The 15,484-nt window shown below is 33.9% G+C and overlaps 1 protein-coding gene across 3 annotated transcripts in view; it reads right to left on the bottom strand.

Annotated features, from left to right (window-relative positions):
- LOC145277825 (inositol monophosphatase 1-like) overlaps positions 1-15,484 on the bottom strand; it is a 597,035-nt gene that overhangs the window by 327,229 nt on the left and 254,322 nt on the right. The window lies entirely within an intron of this gene.

Genomic DNA, 15,484 nt, shown 5'->3' with positions numbered 1-15,484 from the left:
GTTGAAATATTTTTATTAATATACTTTTTTTTTTTTTTTTTTTTTATATATAGTTAGGTTTTTTAAAATGTACTTTATTTAAATCTGTGCAATCTATTATGATCGTCGCCAGTTTAAAAATAAATGTTTGGGCAATATCATCTACTGGATTCGTACTTATTTATTTTTAAATCGGCGACGATCGTCATAGATTATGCAGGTTTAAATAAAGAATATTTAAATAAAGTACTTTAAAAAACGTAACTATGTTTAAAAAAAAAAAATTAATTACTGGAACAAATGTACAAAGTGAGTGAGCGAGTGAGAGAGAGAGGGGAAATAAATGTTTGTTGTTTTTTTTCTTCAGTATCATCATGAATTTTTTTTTCTTTAGCATAAAAAGAAATGTAAAAAAGTGAGCGAGAGAGAGCTAGAGAGAGAGAGTTGGGAAGTATATATGCAGTGAGAGATAGGGAGAGAGAGATGCAATACAAACTGAAAATGTAAGAAAATGAACACAGCAATTTACTCAGAGGGCAAAAGTAGGTATCATTGTGACGCTGTATTTGAATTGTAGATTAGCGTTTGTTTGGCATGCAAATACCGTTAATCTAGAATATAAGAATGGTCAGAGTTCAGCCAATCTGAATGAGTGGAATTAGTCTGGGAACACTTTATTATTTTTGAATTGGAAAAGGGACAGATTATGTTATGTCTATGAGTTTATTATCCAGTTACGAAGGATGCAAACACAATATATGTATGATGTGTATATTTCCTCCTGGTATTGACTGTGACGGTAGAAGAACTTGATATTTATAAGGAAAAATAGAAACTCCTTCCTGTAAAGATGGTTGCAAATGTGAGGGTGTTGCTCCCACGATGAAATGTAATATTTTATTATAACGACTAAATGTGTCTAAAATGTTGTTACATAAAATAATGGCTAATAGTTTAGACATAATAAATTTGTATGTGGCATCTGCTGTTGCAAACCTATGGTACTTTTGTTCAGAGGGGAATTTCTGCAATCAAAATATTTTATGTATATATATATATATATATATATATATATATATAGTGCCCTGCAAAAGTTTACAATACACATTTGAAATCCAGTTTTTCTTCCAAATAGTAATGAAACTTTTTAGAAACATAGAAAATGTATTGAAACTAAGATAGGAAAAATTAAAATTTAGCACAACGCAAAGAGAAAACTCAATAATTAGCACTGAAAAAGTACAACAAATATCAAATTCATTAGTTTTCTCAACAATTTTATGACGGTTTATCATGGAAAATGCTTAGAAGCTTCTAGAATGTTCAGGAATATGCAATAGATTTGTGAGACCAGATCTCACCCCATAATGGATTCGTCCAGATTCTATATAATCAGCCCCTAAGGCTGGTACGGTGGAGCGAGATCTCAATGGATATTGTACCTCAGGGAGCGAAATCTTATTGATACCTGCAACTATTCAATTCTCTTTATCTTTCTCTATATCCTTGTACCTTTCCTTAATACACTTGTAAACCACCTACTACGTGTTTTCCCGTGTCGTTCTTGTGGACCCAACTGAGACCCACAACAAATAGACATCGAAGTAAACAATTAGTAAAAGTATTGCGTCATTCTTTATTTAATAACCGTATTGTAAGCAACCACATCATGGGAAAGAATAAACAGATTGGTCAAGAGCTCAGAAAACGAATTGTAAGTCTTCATCAAAATGGATTGGGATATCCAAACAGTTGATGGTTCCATTGAATTCTGTTGGAATAATAATTTGGCACTAAAAGTCTCACAAACCAACCCTTCCTTTGGCCGGATCAGGTCGTCCTAAAAAAATAAACAAACGTGCTGAAAGGTTATTAACAAGGAAGGTTATGAATTCGCCTAGAATTACTCTTGGAGAGCTGCAGAAGGACTTAGAAAACAGTGAAATTAAAGTTAGCAAGGACATAATCAGTAGAACCTTTCACCTTAAAGACATCTTCTCTAGGTCAGCAAGCATGTTCGTGCTAGGCTTGATTTTGCAAATGAGTATGCAAGCAAGCTTCTAGAGTTTTGGTATAACATGCTTTTGGTCAGATGAGACCAAAATTGACTTGTTTGGCACTCCCCAAACACAGAAAGTGTGTGGGAAAAAGGTACTGAATAACGGTCAAAAAACACCATTCCAACGGTATAATTTGGAGGAGGATCTGGGGTTGTTTTAGTGCAGGCAGGAGGTGTAGGAAAAGTGGAAATAATAAAAGGAAAAATGAATGGAGCACTTTATAGGAATATCTTGGAGAAAACCTTAAAGAAAGTGTGAAGTTACTCAAATTGAAATCAAACTCGATCTTTCAACCGGATAACGATCCAAAACACACTATGAAACTCACACAAAATTGGTTTAATTCAAATAAAGTGTATGTTCTAAAGTGGCCTTGTCAATCTCCCGATCTCAACCCTTTAGAGAATTTATGGGAAGAATTGAAATTACGGGTCCATAGAAGAGAACATTACAATCTGCGAGAATTGGAGAGAATTTGTGTGGCAGAATGGAATAAAATAACACAAGACACATGTAAGAAGTTCGTAGGAGATTACTTAAAACGTCTGCATGTTGTAATCAACAATAATTGGTTATGCTACAAAATACTAGATATTATTTTGCAAATGTGTTGTAAACTTTTGCCTTGCTACTTATTAAGTTTTCTTTTCGTGTTGTGTTAATTCCCCCCCCCCACTGTTCCTATTTTAGTTTCAATACAATTTCTATGTTTATAAAAAAGTTTCATTACCATTTAGAAGCTAGAAATACAAAAGCTGACAGTTTCAAATGTGTAATGTAAACTTTTGTGGGGCGGATACTACTTCACTACCCAGTTTATGATCATGAGATCAAGGGGTCGTGTAGTGAAAATTGAATGTGACTGCAGTCACGGAGGTGGGCTGCATGTGCGAACTCGAAGCCGAGCAGGTTCGAATGCGCATTAATTTGCATAAATGAGATAATATAAGGCCAGGAGTTGAGATGTTTGGGAGAGGCGAGCCGTTGAGTTCTTAGAACCTGATGGAACCTGGTTAGAGTGGAGAGTGTCGCTGAGAATCGAGTCCCAGGGATTTTTTTTTCGTTCTCGCTTCTGGAATGGTGTGAGCAACCTGGGAATCCATCTGACAGACACCTTATTCATATGCAAATGGTCATGAATGATAGTTTCCACAGACCCTGTACTAATCTTGACATCTTGGGCTATTTGGTGAATAGTAATGCACCGATCATCTAAAATGGCAGCCTCAACTTGACAGACAGATGCCTTATCAATGGCAGAAGGGGTGCGACCAGGTCTGGGAGCCGTTTCCACAGACTTCCGGCCATGTTTGAATTCACAATGCCAGCATTTTACAAGGTCATATGATGGGGCATATCACCATAAGTTTCTTTCATTTCATCAAAAGTCTCCTGTGGTGTGAGTCCTTTCAAATACAAAAACCGGATCCCTGCTCGACATTCAACAGGCTCCATTTCACACCTGACTCAGTTCAAACACCTGTAAAACAAAAACCACAGTTAGTTCAGAGCTGTAATTTACCACATAACCCGTAGAGATATAAATCATTGCACATGCAAAATTTCAGCTAGATCAGACAACTGGAAGTGGGTCAGGAGCATTACTTATTGCACACCCCTCGTATATGCATTATATTTTTATATTGTCGTTTTGTTTACATTTTCTCTCTTACACACACACACACACACACACACACACACACACATATATATATATATATATATATATATATATATATATATATATATATATATATATATATATATATAATTCTTGCAAGGACACCCGGCATTGCTCGGGACCAATGAGAAAAATTTTGAACATACCTGTTATTTTTAGAATAGAGGAAGTTTTTATGTTTATGTATCATTTGTCATCTTGAGCAAAAAAATATTTTACCTACCCTATGACGGGTATTACACAACATATGTATGGAATAATTGTACCTTCATTGGACAAGAAATTTACAGCACGTATGTAAAAAAAAAAAAAAAAAAAAAAAAAAATTCCTTACCTAGGGCGGGTAATGTACAACACATATTTAAAATTATTACCATAAGTTTATGTTGTGCTAAATTTTTGGTATGTCACAGGTAAGAGTGTTTGTTTTTACATCAGAGTGCTATAGTGGAGAAGCATCGGATTTTTTATATGAATGTTATACTACTCGAATATATTACATGATTTTCGATTTTGATAACTTATGTCACAGATCAGAATTTTTGTTTTTCATATATTCACTGTACAAGTACCTTATTTCCTGGGTAAAAGTACTATTTTTCTAATTTAAAAATGTAAGAACTCGATACTTTTAAATAATTTTCTGTTGTGCGTCTAGAGTAAAAATTTGTTTTTTCATCTATTGCTATAGTGAAGAAGCACCTAATTTCGCATTTAAAAGTCATGCTATTCGAATATATAACGTGATTTTCGGTTTCAGTGACTTTCATGCACGTCACAGGTAGGATTTTATTTGTTTTTCATATGAGTACTATACTACACAAGTACCTTATTTCTTGGGTAGGATAATATGCAAGTACCTTATTTACAATATAAAAATGAAACGACTCGATAATGTTACATAATTTTTTGTTGTGTGAACTTTTCCGTATGTTATAGGTGAGAGTTTGTTCTTATATTAGAGTACTATACAAAAGAAGCACCTTATTTCTTATATAAATGCCATACTACTCGAATATATTATATAATTTTCGGTTTGGATTACTTTTATGTACGCCACGGGTAAGATTTCCTTTAAATTTCATATGGATACTATACTGTACAAGTTTATTTCTTGGGTAGGATACTGTACAAGTACCTTATTTCTAATGTAAAAATGAAAAAACTCGATATGTTTCTGTAATTTTCTGTTGTGTTACATTTTCTGTACGCCAGGGATAAGAATTTGTTTTGTTACCTGGGTACTATAGTGAAGAAGCACCTTATTTCTCATATGTAAGTCATACTACTCGAATATTAAACGGGATTTTCGGTTTTAATAACTTTATGTATGTCGCAGGTAAGATTTTCTTTGTTTTTTTCATGAGTACTATACTACACAAGTACCTTATTACTTTGATAGAATTTCTTGTACACATTAAAAAGTGATCATTGTGTGTGATTTTTGAAATATGACTATACAAATATACAACCATATATAATACATTAAATTTAAAATGATCAGTTAATTAGTATAAGAATGAATCCAATACATACAAATATATAAGTATATATGTATATTAATCATTCATAATGATCGGTTAATTAACTTAAGAGTGAATCCAATACATAGAAATATATAAACATATACACATAACTATAATGCACAATGGTCGATTAATTAGTTTAGGAGTGAATCCAATACATACAAATATGTAAACATATACACATAATTAACATTCCAATACATAAAAATATATAAACATATACACATAATTAAAATTCATAATGATCGATTAGTTAGTTTAGGAGTGAATCCAAGACATAGAAATATATAAACATATACGCATAATTAATATTCTTAATGATCGGTTAATTAGTTTAGGAGTAAATCCAATACAAATGCCATTACTTGATCTATATGATATATCGGCTTATTTGTTACATTCCAAAAATAGTTATTGTGAAGTATAGACAAACAAAATTACATAGAAATCAGTTAATTACAACTTTTCAGAAAGTTTTATAAAATCCAAGGCATCACTTGTTTTTAAAAAGCACAAAATTGTCAATTTTAGCCATTTTAACCCAAAAGGCATGACGAGGGAGGCAACCGTTTTCCCGGAAAATGTATTCTGTTACTTTTTTACTTATATCATGTTTAATATTTGAAAATGTATTCTGTTACTTTTTTACTTATATCATGTTTAATATTTGAGCAAACTTTAAAAAATTTCCAAGGCGTAGTTATCGAGAAAAGTATGGGCAGACGAACAGACGAACAGACAAGGGTGAATTTACAGGTCCACCCTCCTTTTGTCGGGGGACCAACAAGACAAAGTCATATGTTAGTATATATAGATTTATTTGTTGATGTAATAAGGAGACAGTAATTGGGGGAGGTGTTATATACTCTTTTTTGGCACACACACGGAAAGTTATATATATATATATATATATATATATATATATATATATATATATATATATATCGAGAGAGAGAGAGAGAGAGAGAGAGAGAGAGTCAGTGAGAGAGAGAATAAATGACAAAAAGTTATATTCCAAAAGTCATGATGTTGACCATCTTATAATTTATTCCTTTAATTCAGTTGACTTATATAATTCTTGGCAGTATCTGTTTCATAGCGCAAAATTAATCACTTAATTATTATATCAATCAGTGAATCTATGTTGTCTTTAACTCATCAGAAGAAATAGCAACAATCAATCCATCAAAAGAAATTGAAATGTGATTTGACATGGTGAAAATCCGAAAATTGGAAGAGAAGTTGCAGATACCTTTATATTTTTCCATTATATATAATAAGGTATCTGCAGCTTCTCTTCCAATTTTCGGATTTTTACCATGGATGAAACGCGGAATATTCAGTGTAGTTTAATCGCCATATATATTTTATAAATTACTAACTAGCTCTACCTACGTATTGAGCACACTTTTGAAGTAAATATTTAAAGTTTACGCATAAATTTATAATTTCGTATATTAATTTTATGTGAGTAAATGAAGTATATATATATATATATATATATATATATATATATATATATATATATATATATATATATATATATGTACACACATAGAAAAAAGGATTTCATACAACCTGGGCAGTCCATTCTGAAACCTACTCCCCTGACCATAAGCCCAACTTGAGCCTATTCTATGTACATAAGCAATCAAATCATCTCAGATCTATTATAAATTCCATAGTACAAACCATCTCAAATCAGCCGACAAAAAACATTTCGCCAAGTCGCAACCTTTTATGCCTTTATGCAACTTAGGATGTTTTCTAATTTATTCCCCTTGTATTCAATCTTATCTAAGATTGAATACAAGGGAAATAAATTAGAAAACAACAAGAACAAATCTGTAATCACACATAACATTACCCAAAAGAAAAATAATAATGCTATCCGTAATTTTTTGTACAAGCATAACCCCAACTAAAATTACACCAATACCAGGACTAAATCCAATAACAATCAAAATAAAAATAATAACAATAAATTAAGGCAAAAAAATCCATATGGTTCAACCCGTCATATAACTCCAATGTTAAAACCAACATACCAAGGGAATTCTTTAAAATAATTGAACAATCCTTTAAACATCCGCATAGGTACAGCACTATATTAAACAAAAACTCAATAAAAATCTCTTACTCTACTATACTGAACCTAGCACAAACGATAATAACCTCAAATAACTCTAAGATAAAAGCCCAGACCCCTCCATCCACAGATACCACCCACACAAAACTGTAATTGCCAAAACAAACCACTGTGCCCTTTAAGAAATAACTGCATGCACAAAGACGTCATATATTTATGCACAGTTACCGAACTCCCAATAACAACAGCAAATGTAATTGATAGAATCCCTAACAACCACAGTGAAAATACATTAACCACAGAACCAACAACACTAGAGAACTCTAATAACCTCCATGACAATGCCCCCATAATTGGGACACAAAGTAACACCCAAGTTACTCATGAACCCCTTTTGAAAATGGCACAGACCCGATTATCCCTTCCTTCTCTACAGACATATCCCATGCCCAGAATAGAAACTTAAACTATATAACTACCATAAACGCAAATGTTAAACCCCACACATCTATCAGCGCAACAGCAAATCTAATAAAACTGAGAATTTCCAACCATATAAGTTCCTTTAATAATGAGAATGCAAATAGCAATAAAGGCACCTCCTAAACAACTCTGATTAAAAACCTCTCACGCAGGAATATTCTGTACTCGCTAAAATGGAATATATTGAAAAAAAAAATCCAACTCATACCCCACAAGATCCAAATTCTGTAATCTTTGCAGGTGCCTATTTTCTGCGATTTTGATGTTGGATCGATGTAAGGCTCCTCTATTACTAAGGTTTTTAGTAGCGCCTATGTAGGATTTATCGCATGCTGCACATCTTATTACATAGACGACATTTTTGAAGGTGCAGTCAAAATCACAGAAAATAGACACCTGCATGTGTCACAGCACATACACACATGCAGTGGAGGCAAATTCGGGATAATGCCCATTTTCCAAACTGACAACTACTTCTATTTACTTACACAAGAAAAAAAACTTCATAACAAAGTTCAACCCCGCATTGAACATATCCTAATAACAACAAATGTGCACCCTTACACACAAATCAAGACAAGCACGTGCATACATTCATGGGCACGCACATCTATATCCAAAATAATACCATTTCCCTAAACTACTCAAATGATTAGAAACAAAATACACTACTCTGCCCACATTTAATAAAAGAAAATCTTTCTAGACTAAGGCAATTTTAAGCAATATGTGTGTAGGTGTGTGGGTGTGTGTAGGTGCGTGTGTGTGTATATGTGTGTGTATGTGTGTATGCATGTGTGTATGTGAGTATATATGCATATGTATGTATGTGTGTATATTTATATATATATTTATGTGTGTATATATGTATATATCATGTATTTTCCATTTTGTTTGTGTGTGTGCGTGTGTTTGTGTGTAGGTGACTGAATACATGTATGTATGTTTAGATTGGGAATCGACCTTATACCTATGTAGATATCCTGCCTCTATCTCTCTCTTACACATACAGGCACATGTAGAGGTATGCGCATGCATTCAAAGGAATACGCACACGAACACCCACACGTGTGAAAATAAGAACTCACATATTTTAACCCATGTACACTAATGTACGCATGCAACACACAACTCCCGCTCTAATACACACACACACACACACACACACGTGCACATTCATGGGCATGCACACGCACACATGGGCACACACAAGCACACGCATGTGAAAGAAGAAATCACTGATCTTGACCCACACACATTCACACGCGCACATAACACACAACCCTCGCCTTAACACACCAGCACACACTGACACACACATACACACACATCAAAAAAGAAAGAAGCTCATAAAAACCCATTAAAATATCTACCAAATAGACCTAAACCCCACTTGCTCATTAAATTGACTTAATTCTAACTCATTGAACTCTTGACCTAGATTGACATTTCTTTGAAAAACACGATCAGTGTTAGCAGAGATAACATGTTTTCCAAAAAGAAATTCCAAACTTTTAACTAAGAACCTTTATATAAAAATATCTGACGAGAGCTGATTAAGGCTTGAAACGCATTATAAAAATCTTTCAAAATATTTAAAAAATGATGAAAGTCTGAAAAACCTACAATTGTTGATGATTACACCCTTTTAAATATATATATATATACATATTTTTTAACGATCAAATAATGTGTTAAACGATAAGTTATATTTTAAACGTTCATTCTGATATATATATATATATATATATATATATATATATATATATATATATATATATATATATACTAGCGGGGGTACCCGACGTTTGTGAAGAGTTGGTGTAGTAAGGAGTTAATACAACCAGAAAAAAATTGACGCTGCCTGGGTGGAGAGAGGTTTGAAAAAGAAAGTTTAAGTGAACGGTAAAATATTTCAGTTTTTGTTTTAAAAATTCCCATTACATAAGCCTCGAAATAAGAAAAAAAAAAAAGAAAAACAAAGGATAAAGCAAGTAGGCTCGAACCTGTAATGCGAAGGAAGAAAAGAAGGTGAAAAAAGCAAACCGCTGAACTCCCGCGGCCACCATGACATACGACTTCGCTGCCATTCAAATTAAAGCTAGTCATTGCAAGTACGTATGATGACTTTGCAAAAATGTTGGCGAAAAAGTGACCCCTCCTGCCCAGTTGAGGGTGAAGGAATGAATGTTTTTGGCCACTTTTTCAATATTTGTCGTCCAAGATAACGATACTGATCTGGTCAGGCTCCGTCATGTTTTTGCAACACACAGACACAGACACAGACACACACACACACATTTTGCTTTATATATATATATATATAAATATATATATATATATATATATATATATATATATATATATATATACCTGATAATCATTAACACCACATGTAAATTTTAGTACTTTATTTGTATATTTTATTACTCACTAAATATTTGGCATGGTAAGTCAGGAATTTTTAAATGGGGATGAAGAAACTGTATATCATGTGTGGGAACATGCCAACCGGATGCTAACGTCTCCAGCATAAGAGATAAAATAAAAAATCGTCGTTTGCACATGGCTCCACGCATCGCTTCCGTTTGGAAAAAGAAAAATAAGAAACCATAAAAAGAATTATGAACCAATGGCAGAGCTCCCCGCCGAAAATAAAGGCCTAAATTATCACAGCCGCTGGAAGCCGGTTTACGACTATAAAAGGAGGGGACCAGAAAGAAAGAGAGGAGAGATTCGCCTAGCTGCGTCAGTGAACGCACGGACAGTCTTCCACCCGACCTAAAGAAATGAAGAAGAAAAAGAAAAGAAAAAGAGATTCGCCTAGCTGCGTCAGTGAACGCACGGACAGTCTTCCACCCGACCTAAAGAAATGAAGAAGAAAAAGAAAAGAAAAGGAGATTCGCCCAGCTGCGTCAGTGAACGCACAGACATTCTTCCACCCGACCTAAAGAGATGAAGAAGAAGAAGAAGAAATAAGGCACCAGTGAACTGAAGCCAACTCCGCTCTCACGTTATGAGCCAAGACGCCTTCAATTCTAACAATGCCTATCTTACACAAACCAAAGAAGAAAAACACAGGAGGCAAAAACGCCGCGCCGCTAGGTTGATAAATGTAGTCGTCGCTCTCCAGTTAAAAGCCTGACACATATCGCCGAAGTAGCGCGACTGGTCGCCACTTACCACCCCCGTCGTCTGAAAAGATAAGTACGCTTTGTTTAATTATACTACCCCCACAGAAGTTAATTCCTTATCAATGCATACACACGCTGGACTACTATTCTCAATTTTCCTACAACAATTATTTCTCTTCCCACGCGCGAACAAACAATAGTGACCCGAACTTGAGATGAAAATACATTTCCTTTCTTGCAACAACACCAGTCCTGCAACGAACATTGGCCACATACGCGCGGACATATTGTAACTAAAACGTTCATTTCTTTCAATAGCAAATAAACAACGTTTATCTTATCCATTAACCGAGCCTTTGTTTCCTTCAATTCCTCATTCGTTTCATTATTCTCTTGTAACGGGATTGGGGTATTTATATATCCTAGTCCCCTACACATGCTAACAGGTTTAATTTTTTACCGAGTTGACCCTCCCCCGACTCCACGTTCAACGGGATTATCTCTGACTAATAATATCAAATGGCCCGAGGTAGTAAATTAACGTAACCGTGTTTCTCTCTAAAAGAAATTTTTTTTTCTTTCCTTCTGGAAGACTAGCCTCTCCCCCTCCTTACCAGACAGAGCTGGCTGGTGAGGGAACCAGTCTAGTCGCTGGTTATCCGAGCATGCGGCAGGTTGTACTGGGTTACATTAGACCTGACATACGATTGGGAAACTATTCCATGCACAAAAAGTGGATTGCATGCAGTGCAAGCTCAACTATGAAAAAAACTTATGCACAGGTACATCCTTGACCTTTTTTGTGTTTTCTTGTGACGCATTCTTACAAGTATCATTCACCTTAAAGTCACTGTTGATAAACTTTTTGGCGACACATACAACTTTTAACTTATTTTAGCATCGCTTCAATTGTCTAAACAATGTGAAAAGCATAATTCAGTGTAGTTAAGGGTGTCAAAGCAGTGTTTCTAGGAGTGCACTGCTTGCTTCGTGTAGGGATTAGAAAAGGTATCTCAAATTCTTTGCCTCAAAATCTGGCCTTTAGCTGTGGCTGACAGTGGTAACAAAATTAAGGCAATAAATCGATATTATCAAGAAATGGCAAGTGTACAAATCGGTTTATCACCTCCATCAACACGAAAGGTGCATGCTAGAATGTACAAACATTACTCGACAATTTGTTGTCTGAAAGGCCACACTGCAGAACTGCTCTATTAGCCAGGAAGCTTTCTCTATATGACATTGACATTACTGACCTCTTTGAGGCACACCTTGCCGATAGTCAACTCACAGGAACAAGCTTCGGTAATACTTTCGTTTGGAAGGGGGAACCTGCTGTTAAAGCAAGAAAACACAAATCCTCACGAATTAAAAGACGTCCATTTGATTAAATTAAAATGCATTATTTCTTTACGTTTCTCTGTGACAAAAACGTTTTGTCACAATCGTGTTGGTTTATGCCCCAGCCATGGACTCTTCTGAAACAAACATACTCTCTTTTTATGATGAGCTAAGAAAAATATTTCTTTTTATGATGAGCTAAGAAAAATATTTCTTTTTATGATGAGCTAAGAAAAATATTTCTTTTTATGATGAGCTAAGAAAAATATTTCTTTTTATGATGAGCTAAGAAAAATATTTCTTTTTATGATGAGCTAAGAAAAATATTTCTTTTTATGATGAGCTAAGAAAAATATTTCTTTTTATGATGAGCTAAGAAAAATATTTCTTTTTATGATGAGCTAAGAAAAATATTTCTTTTTATGATGAGCTAAGAAAAATATTTCTTTTTATGATGAGCTAAGAAAAATATTTCTTTTTATGATGAGCTAAGAAAAATATTTCTTTTTATGATGAGCTAAGAAAAATATTTCTTTTTATGATGAGCTAAGAAAAATATTTCTTTTTATGATGAGCTAAGAAAAATATTTCTTTTTATGATGAGCTAAGAAAAATATTTCTTTTTATGATGAGCTAAGAAAAATATTTCTTTTTATGATGAGCTAAGAAAAATATTTCTTTTTATGATGAGCTAAGAAAAATATTTCTTTTTATGATGAGCTAAGAAACATATTTCTTTTTATGATGAGCTAAGAAAAATATTTCTTTTTATGATGAGCTAAGAAAAATATTTCTTTTTATGATGAGCTAAGAAAAATATTTCTCAACATCCCTGATGATGATAGGATCATTCTTCTTAGTGTTTTGAATGCGAGAGTGGAGAGGGATTCTCAAACTTGGAAATGTTTAGGTGCACATGGACTGGGAAATGCAAACATCAATGGCCTTCAGCTGTTGCAATTTTGCAACAAGCATGGTGTCATGGTTTCATGAGAAAAACAAATACAAAGATACAACACTCACGTTTTAGACACTGGCATATGATAGATTATGGTTTTGTTCCCCAGCAGGATCTACAAGATCTGCACCATGTTCGAGCTATGAGAAATGCTGAATGTTGGACAGATCATCGGCTGGTTAGAGCAAAAATGGAACTCAAAATGCCAAAGCATGACATACCATCACACCATGCACAAAAAGCTTAAGATCTCAAAGATTTTTCATCTTCTTGAAACAAAGAACATCTTTCAGAATGCACTTACTTCTATTGAATTGGATGAAACAAAGTAAAAATTTAAAAGTGAAAGTACTTTCTGCTGTTCAGAAAAAGAAGAGTGAAGGTTTGCTAAAAAGTTTGAGGAAATTAATGCATACTTTAAATAAACACAATCTTTTCTGAAAAACCTTGTCATCAAATCTATCCAACCAAGCGAAAATGGAAGCGACAAAAATATATAAGGACTCCTCTGCTTGTAAGAAGCATTTAGCTTCGGAATGTCATGACCCTTATTCATCTTTCTGTAAACCCTTATTGACTTGATAATGCAATTAATTTTCTATGTAACTTTATGCTTTATCTTCTTAACTTATTCTGTTTTTGCTCCTCTTAACTGGGTAGAACTTTTGTTTATCTAGATAGGCTTGCATTGGCAATTTATTTTCGGCTTAATTTTTATGACATTATATACACACATACACATATACATATGTATATTCATATATATAGATACACATATATATGCATATATTCATAGGGAAATTATATTTGCATATTATCTGAACTCAAAAACATGCGGCTTTTTTTCTTTTTCTTCTCAAGTATGTATTACTTCTAGCTAAAGTTAATACATAACCCTAAAGGTATTACTTCTTAACCAGCTTTTTAAACGAGTTAAAAATAACCAGACTTTTTCAATTTGATAAAAGTTCGATTATAGCATATTTATTATGGAGTGGTCGAGCATTCTGGCATTAGATAGATAATTCAATGTTGAATTTAAAAGAAATAAATAAAAATACAAAACCCACCAAGACCCCCACCCCCGACCACCCAACATACCCTTTAAATATCGGCATAAAAGCAGCCGGAATTCGTCCTCTTTAAGCTATCGACTCCAAGCTAAGTCGAGCCCTACGGTCCCAAAAGCTAAGAAACTTTTCTGTTTGTAACTTTTGCAGCCTACTAATCTAAAAACACTAACATGTTTATTTTTTTATTTTTTATTTTTCTCTTTTTCCTTATCACAGGTTTGACTTTAATTCTGAATATTTGTCTTGTTTTCTTATCTTTCTCCTAAATCTTTTTTGTCAAAAATACTATTATTTTTTCTTATATTTAAAACGAGAAAAAAAAAGTCCCCCATGAAATGGAACATTTCCCAAATTATATTTGCATATAATCTGAACTCAAAAACACGCGGCTTTTTTTTTGTCTTCTTCTAAAGTATGCATTACTTCAAGCTAAAGTTAATACATAACCCTAAAGGTATTACTTCTTAACCAGCTTTTTAAACGAGTTAAAAGTAACCAGACTTTTTCAATTTGATAAAAGTTCCATTATAGCATATTTATTATGGGGGGAGCTGGAACGATTTAACATCCCAGCTTGACCTAGATAAAGACAAAAAGTATCCATACACTAACATGGGAGGGGAGACTATCTTCAAATACTAGCCTAAGCCGGGAATGGGGTAACGGACTTATACTAAGTAGATATTAATAAGTCCTTCTCACCTTTTTTTTTTTCAATGGAGAATAGATAATGCATGTGGATGTGTTATCGGCAGCTCCAGTAACTCTCACTTCTCCTTTTTTTGTCCTTCAGCCCTCATTTCCAGTGAGTGATTTTTTTGACAAAGGGTGAAGAAAAAGCTGCTTTCTAGGTCGGTAGTACTTTGTAAAGAGTAGCCTGAGATATCGGAAAATTTCTGTTTCTATGTCTATCCTTGTGGTCATGTCACTAGTAAGGGTGCTGGAGGTAAACATTTCATCTGGGCTGACGTTACCCGCCTGTTAGTCAGGGACCCAAACCTTGGATTAACCACAAAGGAGGCTGTCCTATCAGCAGGTGCAAAGTACCGGGGCTGCTGTATTGCCATTTGGTGAATCGATTCTGTAGTTTCAATAGTTTCTGGTAGGACCTCTCGATGCCATACTAGTGGGTAATTTTTAAGGCTTTACCTTATCATGTG

This window comes from Euprymna scolopes, chromosome 6 (assembly GCF_053919585.1).
Source record: "Euprymna scolopes isolate OS-2025 chromosome 6, ASM5391958v1, whole genome shotgun sequence".
NCBI lineage: Eukaryota > Metazoa > Mollusca > Cephalopoda > Sepiida > Sepiolidae > Euprymna > Euprymna scolopes.
Note: the sequence above shows the minus strand (reverse complement) of the source record. Positions and strands in the feature narration are given on the sequence as shown.